Below are 12433 nucleotides of genomic sequence, written 5' to 3'. Positions count from 1 at the left end.
CCATTCAAAGCCATCTGGGCATTCTGCCCAATTTGTCAACAGTCTGCCTACTGCTAAATCCTCTCCAACATTTCTGTCTGTGCAAAATCACGCTACATTAGACCAAGCTATCAAAGATTTTCAAGCTGCGAAGAAAGGTAACATCGCAAAGTCAAAACAAGAATCTCAGAATTTGGATTTGAAAGTTGCATATACTTCTGTGTCTCCATTTTACAGCAACACTTATGAAAGTATTGACTCCCCAGATTCAGTATCTGCTCCGTCTTCTGATCAGTCTTCCAGTTCTCAGTTTTTTCGATCCAATTCTTTTCAAGCATAATCAGGTTTTGTTGAATCAATGCACCAGAGATTTCAAGAACTATAAGAATTGGAGAGCTCCAAAACCAGTTCAAAATCTACCATCTGTTGACGTAAGAATTGGCTACGCTGCCGTTAACTCGAGTCCTGGTGTCTCACATAATTTCAAATTCACTGGACCACAGGTTGACTCAGATATTTTTGTTCCTAAACAAAAGACTCCCATGACCACACTAGACCTGGACTCTGACTCTGAAAGTGAGTTTGTTGATGACGACTCAAGTTACATTATGGGAGGTTCTATCCTTCCTAGCTATGTCTTCTTCCAGGAAGTAAATCCTGTCTCAAATGATCATGAATGGTCTACTTGTTCTGATGAGAAAAGTCTTTCTTCTAAAGATGAAAGTTGGGAAGACTTTTGAGGACCTCTGCTTTTGTGTATTCCTAAGTTCTTTTTCAAGGATCCTCCAAGTTCCAGTATGGGTGTTCGGTGCCCACCCATAAAAGGGGGGGTACTGTCAGGAATCTGCATTCTCCATCGCATCACTTCCTGTGAACAGGCATCTCCTGGCTTCAGTCCTCTGTCTTCAGAGTATCCCCTGTGAATTGGACCTGTGGAACTACAGGTCCCATCGGTTCCAGTTCCAGTTCCGTTCCAGTCTTCAGTCTCCTGCAGCCTACAGCTCACTGTGCTCCACCCAACCAGTACTATCATTTGGTAAACTACTGGTTTCAGCCAGCAGCCTGGAGTACACATTGTTTCTAGTTAACACCATTTACTCCCAGTGCACTACTGAGCCCAGCCAGCAATCAGGCAGAATTACTCTCCTGATGAATCATTAGCTCCAGCTAACTCACAGCTGATCTGAACACCCAATCCAGCGGGGTGTGTTCTCACAGAAATGCAACATCCAATCATTACTGAGCAAGGGGTATAAACTCCAGTTCCTGGCTCAGTCTCATTGCCCTGGACAACACGTCGCATTGCTGCATAGCGTCTCCTGGTTCCCGGTCCTGTTTCCAGTCTCCAGTGTTCAGACTCCTGTTTCCAGCAATCTCCTATTTTCTGTTATCTCCAAGTGATCCTCGGTTCCAGCATTCCTGTGGAACTACAGGACCCAGCATTACATCAGCTTCTGCTACAGTCAGCTTCCACCGTTTCCAGTAGAGACTTCTCTCCAGGTGCTATCTATTGTTTTCACCTGTGTATGGTTAACTTGCTTGCTGCATTGTGCTATGACATCTGGCACTTAATACAACCTCTTCATGTGCATTTCATGCAGTCTCCTGCTTAAACCTTGCTTGGTTGTGGACTTTGGGGGTCATTCTGAGTTCGCTCGCTAGCAGATTTTAGCAGCATTGCACACGCTAGGCCGCCGCCCTCTGGAAGTGTATCTTAGCTTAGCAGAATTGCGACCAAAAGATTAGCAGAATTACGAATAGAAAATTCTTAGCAGTTTCTGAGTAGCTCGAGACTTACTCCTACACTGCGATCAGCTCAGCCCTTTTCGTTCCTGGTTTGACGTCACACACACGTCCTGCTTTCGGCCAGCCACTCCCCCGTTTCTCCAGACACTCCCGCGTTTTATCCAGGCACGCCTGCGTTTTTCCGCACACTCCCAGAAAACGGCCAGTTTCCACCCAGAAACACCCACTGCCTGTCAATCACACTCTGATCACTTCAACGATGGAAATTCTTCGGTCAGACATGAGTAAATCTACTAAGTTTTGAGCTAAAATACTTAGCGCATGCACACTGCGTACCATGCGCATGCGCATTTTCGCCTTAATCGCTCCGTTGCAAAAATCGGCAACGAGCGAACAACTCGGAATGACCCCCTTTGTGTGGAGAATTATTGCTGGGTTTCTATCCATCTGTGGGAGTGATCATTATCAGATTGCTATTTCAGTTTCCAGACTGGTTCATTGCCTATATTACTGCACTGGTTCCCAGACCAACTGAATATCTGTGACTGTTTATATTACCTTTGTCAGCATTTCCTGTACCAAATTATTTCAAGTTCATCCGTTTCTATTTCTGTTATAATCCGTGTGCATTTAATAAACATCGTTGCACAGGAATCTTTACAGCCTCCTCGATTTCTCCATTGCACCACCACTGACCCACTAGTGCCCCCTACGGGGGACAGACAAAACCACAGACCTGACATCCTCTATATAATGATAATAGTTATAATACCACATATCAGTGTGAGCTGGAAGCTGTGTTATTCCCCTTCATATATCACTGTATAGTCTCCTCTCCTATATAATAATAATAATACCACATATAAGTGTGTGCTGGGAGCTGTGTTATTCTCCTTCATATATCACTGTATAGTCCCCTCTCCTCTATATAATTATAATAATAGTTATAATACCACATATCAGTGTGAGCTGGGAGCGGTGTTATTCCCCTTCATATATCACTGTATAGTCTCCTCTCCTCTATATAATAATAATAATAATAATACCACATATAAGTGTGAGCTGGGAGCTGTTATTCCCCTTCATATATCACTGTATAGTCCCCTCTCCTCTATATAATTATAATAATAGTTATAATACCACATATTAGTGTGAGCTGGGAGCGGTGTTATTCCCCTTCATATATCACTGTATAGTCCCCTCTCCTCTAAATAATAATAAAAATACCACATATCAGTGTGAGTTAGGAAAATGTGTGAATTCCAGATCATCTCTGTCCCTCCAGTCCAGCCACATACCCCCTGTGTCCCCTCTTGCTCCTTGTGTCACCTCCAGCTGCAAGCACTCTGTGCCTACTGTGTTTATTCATCCTCCAACCCCTCTGCCAGCCCCTTCCAATTTACCAACTGCTTAGATTAGAATGGATTCCTCTGCTCCTCTTCCAGCTCCTGCAAATCACGGGCAGCCAGACATACACAAACATGGCGCTGACATGCGGGATGTGGCGGGGAGTCAGAGCTTGGTGGAGTCTGAACACTAGAACTAGCCGGCAATGCGCAGCAGCTCCTTCCATTGACATTTCCCCATCTCCTCATCGAATAGCTGATATACGTGTGCAAACGAACGCTGCCTGAATGAAGGTGGCCTCCATTCGCAGCTGCCACTGGTGGGTCGCATTCAACTGTTTTGACAATAGTAACCCGCGGGCTGCAAAAGTATGCATTAGGGGCCGCATGCGCCCGTGGGCTGCAAGTTTGACATGCCTGTTTTACAGTGTTTGTGCTGCAAGTCTTTTTGCACTATTGTATTGTATGTTTGTCAGATCCACACTGAATTTATATAAGAAAGACTTCTGTAGCTCCACCAGGAAATCCCCCCTCCCTGTAGGAATGGCCATCTCAAGGAGGATACTAAGTAGTAGGTTGCCTACATCTTAACATGACTGCAAGAATGATACTGGTCAGTAGCAATAAGTAGGCACTCACCACATAGACATAAGTAGGCACTCACCACATAGACAGCCAGTCAGGGATACTTCTGAGCATGCATTATCAAATAAACACTCTTATTTTAGTACATGATAAAGATTATTTTGCAGAAATAAATTAACCAAGCAAGATCTATCTACACAGTAATACACAAAGTCACGCATTTGTACAATTTACTAAACATTAGTCTTAGAAAGTTGTTTCCGAAAGGTCCGCAATCACCTTGAAGAAGCACAGACCCCACATCAGTGTATACAAGCACAAAGGGAGAGCAGCTCAACCATCCCACTTTTGTGAACCAACCTCAGGCTTCCAGATTCAGATTTGTAAAAAGTTATAAGACCAAATTCTATAAAAAAAAAATGTTCGAGTAATACATTTTTCTTTGTACCTCATCTATGATCACCATCCTGAGATGACAATAGCAGGAGGGCAGCCGTAGGTACAAGTAATGCTACTGACCTCGAATAAATATTAATAATGCACCCATATAGCATGTGAAGCATGGGGAAGTGACTGCATGAGATGGCCAGCACCAGCTGCAGGGATTAATAAATAGGAAGAATTATCTGAATTCTGAATTTTTTGCCTTATTTAGGGCTCATCTTCCTTTGATAAATAGATGTATTAGAGATGGAGTTCTCAACTCCAATCCTCAAGTACCCCCAACAGGTAATGTTTTCTGGATTTCTTTAGTCATGCCCAGGTAAGTTTTGCTGGGTCACCAAGTAGCCCACCTGTTTCCACAGACGGAAATTCACTTACTAAGCTTCGACTTGCAAAAGCTGCCACTTCTTGGCGTGTATAAGCCTGACGTTTGTAAGGGCAGTGCTTTTAATAGCAAAACACACTGACTTAGAGTATAACATGGATGTTATAATTTGGAAGTTGTGGTGGTCCAATGAATTTGTTGCTGCCTCACAGCACTGAGGTCTTGGGCACAAATCACACCAAGGGCCCATCTATGTGGCGTTTGCATATTCTCCCATGTTTCCATGTAATCCCCCACAATCCAAAAGGATACTAGTAGCTTCTGACAAAAAAGAAAATACCCTACTTTGTATGTGTTGTGGTAGGGAATATAGGGACCATTCCATTTAGGTGCGAGTTGCAGAATACAAGTTATTACAGGTTGAGTATCCTATATCCAAATATTCCGAAATACGGACTTTTTTGAGTGAGAGTGAGATAGTGAAATCTTTGTTTTTTGATGGCTCAATGTACACAAACTTTGTTTAATACACAAAGTTATTAATAATATTGTATTAAATTACCTTCAGGCTGTGTGTATAAGGTGTATATGAAACATAAATGAATTGTGTGAATGTAGACACACTTTGTTTAATGCACAAAGTTATAAAACATATTGGCTAAAATGACCTTCAGGCTGTGTGTATAAGGTGTATATGGAACATAAATTCATTCTGTGCTTATTTAGGTCCCATCGCCATGATATCTCATTATGGTATCTAATTATTCCAAAATACGGAAAAATCCGATATCCAAAATACCTCTGGTCCCAAGCATTTTGGATAAGGGATACTCAACCTGTATTATTATTATTATTATTATTATTATTATTATTATTATCCTTTATTTATATGGCGCTACAAGGGTTCCGCAGCGCCCAATTACAGAGTACATATGCACATAATCAAAACAGGAAAACAGTGACTTACAGTTGAAGACCATATAGGACAAGTACAGGGTAACTAAGCATAACTAAACCAGTAAATGACAGAGATAAATTCCAGGTGGCCAAAAAACTGCGTGATTTGGGCAGTTGAGGATTATTAAAGTAAGAAAAGGATAAGCACATGAGGGAAGAGGGCCCTACTCGTGAGAGCTTACATTCTAAGGGGAGGGGTAGACAGACAGGGGTGACACAGATGGGGTACATAGAGAGCATGGAACAGAGGGTTAGGATGAGATTTGGCTGGGTTTGGTAAAGAAATGGGTCTTAAGAGCCCGTTTGAAGTTGCCGTTTTCTCTGCAAATTCGCATTGCGAATTCATTTTGCAATCCAATTAGAAACTAGCACTGAACCAGTCAGAGTATACACACATTTTTCTGAGGGTGAGAGATGGTAGGGGAAATTATTATTTTAATGTTAAAATGGCAGGACACCATGCAGAACCCCTTGGATCCTCCCATGACTAATTAACCAATTGGAAGCTTCCAGTTAGCATAAGTAGCTCAATAACTACATGTAAATTATTGGGGTCTAAAACAATGTCCTCAAATTTTACCAAAATCAAATTTTTTGTTGCTTTATGCACCACAAATTTCAATAGAGTATTTATTTATTGAAAAATAATAATATTAAATATAATATTTTTGAAATCACCACAAACGCATCTTTTTTCCCTATTTTTATCATTTTGCATTTTTCGCTTTTTCATATGAAAGTAAACAAAAAAGTTTGCTTTATATTTTCTCTTACGTCCTAGAGGATGCTGTGGACTCCAAAAGGACCATGGGGTATAGACGGGATCCGCAGGAGACATGGGCACACTAAAAGACTTTTACTGGGTGTGAACTGGCTCCTCCCTCTATGCCCCTCCCCCAGACTCAGTTAGACTCTGTGCCCAGGAGTGACTGGACACACACTATGGGAGCTCTACTGAGTTTCTCTGGAAAAGACTTATGTTAGGCTTTTTTTATTTTCAGGGAGACCTGCTGGCTACAGGCTCCCTGCATCGTGGGACTGAGGGGGCAGAAGTCAGACCTACTTCTTCTTAATTAAGGGCTCAGCTTCTTAGGCTACTGGACACCATTAGCTCCAGAGGGTTCGATCACTTGGTTCGCCTAGCTGCTTGTTTCCGGAGCCGCGACGTCACCCCCCTCACAGAAGCCAGAAGAAAGAAGCTGGGTGAGTATTGGAAGAACAGAAGACATCAGACGGCAAAAGACTTCAGTAACGGTACAGCGCAGCGGTAGCGCTGCGCTCCATGCTCCCACAAACATCACCAACGGCACTCACAGGGTGCAGGGCGCTGGGGGGGGAGCGCCCTGGGCAGCAGTTACTGAGGGTCAATTTACCTGGCAAAAGGCATATTCGGTTCCCGGGCACTGTATACAATACCCCCGCCAGTATAATATTTTACAATTTGAGCGGGACTACAGCGCGCCGGGAATGGGCTTAGCCGCACAGCTCACCAGCGCCATTTTCTCTCTCCACAGCTGCTGCAGAGATGCTGGCCCGGACCTCCAAGCTCCTTACAAGTAACAAGGGAGCAAAACGGGGGGGGCACATGCAATTTGGTGCTTTTTGTCTTTATGTTACAGCGCAAACCACATATATTATTTAGTTGTAGTATATGGGCGCTGGGGTGTGAGCTGGCATACTCCCTCTCTGTTTCTCTCTACAGGATTCCCCGTGGGTCTGTGCCCTTTATTTGGCCGGTGTGAGTGTGGGTGTGTCGGTACTACGTGTCGACATGTCTGAGGCTGAGTGTTCCTCCCCGGAGGAAGTTACTGGGGGCGCAGAAAAGGATTTGGGAATGACTCTGTCGGCACAGCCGACTGCTGATTGGGTGAATATGTTGAGTACACTGAATGCAAATGTGGCTTTATTGTCTAAGAGGCTGGATGATTCTCAGACACAAACATGGAGGAAATCCATGGAGGAAGCTTTGTCTCAGGTACAGAGCCCCTCAGGGTCACAAAAACGTTAATTTACCCAGATGGCAGATACAGATACAGACTCTGATTTCGATGTCGATTTCAATAAGGCTACTTTACACCCAAGGGTTGTTAGGAGTATTCAGTACATGATTGTGGCTATTAAAGATGTTTTACATATCTCTGGGGAACCTGCTGTTCCAGACACAAGGGTTTGCTTATTTAAAGGGAAAAACCCTGCGGTGAAGTTTCCCCTCTCCCATGAAATGAATGCTCTTTGTGAAAAGGCTTGGGAGTCGCCTGACAAAAGGTGGCAGATTCCCAAGAGAATTTTTATGGCATATCCTTTCCCCTCTGATGACAGGGAGAAATGGGAGTCATCTCCCAATGTGGACAAGGCTCTATCCCGATTGTCCAAGAAGGTGGCGCTTCCGTCCCCTGACACGGCTGCTCTCAAGGATCCGGCGAATCGCAAGCTGGAGACGACATTGAAGGCCATTTTCGTTAATACTGGTGCTTTGCTCAGACCTGCTGTGGCGTCGGTATGGGTGAGTAGTGCTATTGCTAAGTGGGCTGATAATTTGGCTTCTGATATGGATACCCTTGATAAGGATAACATTCTTTTGACTCTTGGTTATATCAAGGACACTGCAGATTGCCTAAAGGATGCGGCGAGGGATGTTGGCCTCTTGGGATCAAGAGCCAATGCCATGGCGGTCTCGGCCAGGAGGGCGCTGTGGATTCATCAATGGAATGCGGATGCCGACTCCAAGAAAAATATGGAAGCTTTCCCCTTTAAAGGTAGTGTCTTGTTTGGTGACGGCCTTGCTGACCTGGTGTCTACCGCTACTGCGGGTAAGTCATCTTTTCTTCCTTATGTTCCCGCACAACAGAAAAAGGTGCCCCATCAGCAGATGCAGTCCTTTCAGCCTAATAAATACAAAAAAGGGAAGGGCTCGTCCTTCATCGCTTCAAAGGGTATAGGAAGGGGAAAGAGGTCGCCTGCAGTGTCAGGCGCCCAGTACCAAAAGTCCTCCCCCGCCTCTACCAACTCCACCGCATGACGCTGGGGCTCCCCTGCGGGAGTCCGTCTCTGATTCTTCAGTCAGGTCTGGTTTCAATCGGCCCTGCATCCTTGGGTCTTAGACATAGTGTCCCAAGGGTACAAACTGGAGTTTCAGGAGATACCCCCCCCCGCGCCGCTTTTTCAAGTCGGCCCTTCCAGTTTCTCTTCCAAAAAGAGTAGTAGTACATGCTGCGATACAAAAGCTGTGTCAACAGAGGGTCGTTGTGCCGGTTCCCCCGTCCCAACGGGGGGAAGGGTTCTTTTCGAGCCTCTTTGTCGTGTCGAAGCCAGACGGCTCGGTCAGACCGATTCTGAACCTAAAATCCCTCAATCCATACTTGAAAATTTTCAAGTTCAAGATGGAATCTCTTCGAGCTGTGATCTCCAGTCTCGAAGGGGGGGATTTTATGGCGTCAGTCGACATAAAGGATGCCTACTTACACGTCCCGATATATCATCCTCATCAGGCCTTCCTGAGATTTGCGGTGCAGGATTGTCATTACCAATTTCAGATGTTGCCGTTTGGGCTTTCCACGGCTCCGAGGGTTTTCACCAAGGTAATGGCGGAAATGATGGTACTCCTTCGCAAGCAAGGGGTCACAATTATGCTGTACTTGGACGATCTCCTGATAACGGCGAGTTCAAAGGAGCAGTTGCTAAGAAATGTGGAACTCTCCCTGTCGGTTCTGAGACATCACGGTTGGATTCTAAATTTGCCAAAGTCCCAGTTGATCCCGAACACTCGGCTGCCCTTCCTGGGCATGATCCTAGACACGGAGCTACAGAGAGTGTTTCTTCCGGAGGACAAAGCTCTGGAAATACAGACCATGGTCAAGGAGCTTCTGAGGCCGACAAAAGTGTCGATTCATCAATGCACTCGAGTGCTAGGGAAGATGGTTGCGGCTTACGAAGCCATTCCATTTGGCAGGTTTCATGCCCGTGTGTTTCAGTGGGATCTGCTGAACAAATGGTCCGGGTCTCACCTACACATGCACCGGAAAATAAGTCTATCTTCCAGGGCCAGGATTTCTCTCCTGTGGTGGCTGCAAGGTTCTCACCTTCTAGAGGGACGCCGTTTCGGAATCCAGAACTGGGTCCTGCTGACCACAGATGCAAGTCTTCGAGGCTGTGGCGCAGTCACGCAAGGAAGAAGTTTCCATGGAAAATGGTCGAACCAGGAATCTTGTCTCCACATAAATGTTCCCAAGTTAAGAGCCATTTACAACAGCCTCCTCCAAGCGAAGAACATTCTTCAGGGTCTCCCTGTCCTGATCCAGTCGGACAACATAACAGCGGTGGCGTACGTAAACCGCCAAGGCGGAACAAAGAGCAGGGTGGCAATGGCGGAGGCCACTAGGATTCTCCGCTGGGCGGAACAGCACGTGAGCGCTCTGTCAGCAGTCTTCCTCCCGGGCATGGACAACTGGGAAGCAGACTTCCTCAGCAGACACGATCTCCATCCAGGAGAGTGGGCTCTTCATCAAGAAGTATTTGCAGACGTGACAAGGCATTGGGGAATTCCTCAGATAGACATGATGGCGTCTCACCTCAACAAGAAGCTTCCAAAGTATTGTTCCAGGTCGAGGGACCCCCAAGCCAGTGCTGCGGACGCCCTGGTAACTCCGTGGGTGTTTCAGTTGGTGTACGTGTTCCATCCGCTTCCTCTCATTCCAAAGGTGCTGAGGATCATAAGGTGAACAAGGGTTCAGGCAATACTCGTCAGTCCAGATTGGCCACGGAGGGCTTGGTATCCGGATCTTCAGGAATTACTGGTAGAGGATCCTTGGCCGCTTCCTCTATGAGAGGACCTGTTACTGCAGGGGCCCTGCGTGTTTCCAGACTTACCGTGGCTGCGTTTGACGGTGTGGAAGTTGAACTCCAAATCCTAGCTCGGAAGGGTATTCCCGGAGAGGTCATCCCCACTCTTCTTAAGGCTAGAAAGGAGGTCACGGCAAAACATTATCACCGTATTTGGAGAAAATATGTGTCGTGGTGTGAAACCAAAGCAGCTCCTGCGGAGGAGTTTCACTTGGGTCGTTTCCTCCACTTCTTGCAGGTAGGCGTGGATGTAGGCCTGAAATTGGGTTCCATCAAAGTGCAGATTTCGGCTTTATCTATTTTCTTTCAAAAAGAATTGGCCGCCCTTCCTGAGGTTCAGACTTTCGTGAGGGGAGTCCTGCATATCCGTCCTCCATTTGTGCCACCCGTGGCGCCGTGGGATTTTGAAGTAGTGTTACAGTTTCTTATGTCCCACTGGTTTGAACCTTTGCGAAAGGTTGAGTTAAAGTTTCTCACTTGGAAAGTGGTCATGCTTTTGGCTTTGGCGTCTGCCAGACAAGTGTCGGAATTGGCGGCTTTGTCTCACAAGAGCCCATATTTGATTTTTCATGTGGATAGAGCGGAATTGAGGACTCGTCAACAATTTCTGCCGAAGGTGGTTTCTTCGTTTCACATAAATCAACCTATTGTGGTACCTGTGGCTATGGATGCTGTGGCAGTCCCAAAATCTCTTGATGTCGTAAGAGCTTCGAAAATTTATGTCGCCAGAACGGCTCTTGTTAGGAAAACGGAAGCTCTGTTTGTCCTGTATGCTTCCAACAAGATTGGAAATCCTGCTTCCAAGCAGACTATTGCGCGCTGGATTTGTAATACGATTCAGCACGCTCATTCTTCGGCTGGGTTGCCGTTGCCGAAGTCAGTAAAGGCCCATTCTACCAGGAAGGTGGGCTCATCTTGGGCGGCTGCCCGAGGGGTCTCGGCACTTCAACTTTGCCGAGCAGCTACGTGGTCGGGTCAAACACTTTTGCTAAGTTCTATAAGTTTGATACCCTGGCTGACGAGGACCTCATGTTTGCTCAATCGGTGCTGCAGAGTCGTTCGCACTCTCCCACCCGGTCTGGAGCTTTGGTATAGACCCCATGGTCCTTTTGGAGTCCCCAGCATCCTCTAGGACGTAAGAGAAAATAGAATTTTAATACTGTACCTACCGGTAAATCCTTTTCTCCTAGTCCGTAGAGGATGCTGGGTGCCCATCCCAGTGCGGACTGTTCCTTGCAGTTGTATTGATACTTGTTGTTTTCGGTTACACAAAGGTTGTGTATCAGTTTGATTCAGCTTGTTGCTGTTATTGGTTCATACTGTTATCTGGTATTCCTGCTAATCCAGTTGTACGGTGTGTTTGTGGTGTGAGCTGGTATGTCTCGCGCCCTTAATTTAACAAATATCCTTTCCTCGAAATGTCCGTCTCTCCTGGGCACAGTTCCTATAACTGAGGTCTGGAGGAGGGGCACAGGGGGAGGAGCCAGTTCACACCCAGTAAAAGTCTTTTAGTGTGCCCATGTCTCCTGCGGATCCCGTCTATACCCCATGGTCCTTTTGGAGTCCCCAGCATCCTCTACGGACTAGGAGAAAAGGATTTACCGGTAGGTATTAAAATCCTATAATTTTTTTATTTTTGAAAAATAAATAAATGCATAAATGGCAAATTTAACACAGTTTAAAAACCTCCTTTACTTTACTTATGCACACTAACAACCTCCTGTATGATTCTGCAAACAAAATTGTCACTTTTTGGGGGTCTAGGAAGGTTTCATGCACTTCTCTCACATCGCATATGGCTGACAATTCGCAAACCTCCACTGCGAGTACTGCGAATAGGCATTTTTAATTGGATTGAAGAATTCTCGGGTGTGTGCATTCATGCAAGTCTGCGAGTATTATTAAACAAGCTCACAACTCGCACCTAATTCGATTGACACCATAGATTTTAATTTCCCCTCGGACATTGACTGATGTCAGTGCATGAATATTGTCTGTACAGCAGTGCAGATAGTATGTACACTATAATGTAAATGTATTTATTAACATATTCCATTGCGTTTTATAATTATAACAATAGTAATAGAACAAAACTGGGTAAAAACAGACAAACTTTGAGGTAGGAAGGCCCTGCTCGCAAGCTTACAATCTATAGGTGTTAAAACATAGGCCCTCATTCCGAGTTGTTCGCTCGGTATTTTTCATCGCATCG

Source organism: Pseudophryne corroboree, chromosome 2 (assembly GCF_028390025.1).
Source record: "Pseudophryne corroboree isolate aPseCor3 chromosome 2, aPseCor3.hap2, whole genome shotgun sequence".
In the NCBI taxonomy this organism is placed as follows: Eukaryota; Metazoa; Chordata; class Amphibia; order Anura; family Myobatrachidae; genus Pseudophryne; species Pseudophryne corroboree.
The sequence above is the reverse complement of the archived record's forward strand: the minus strand, read 5'-3'. Positions refer to the sequence as shown.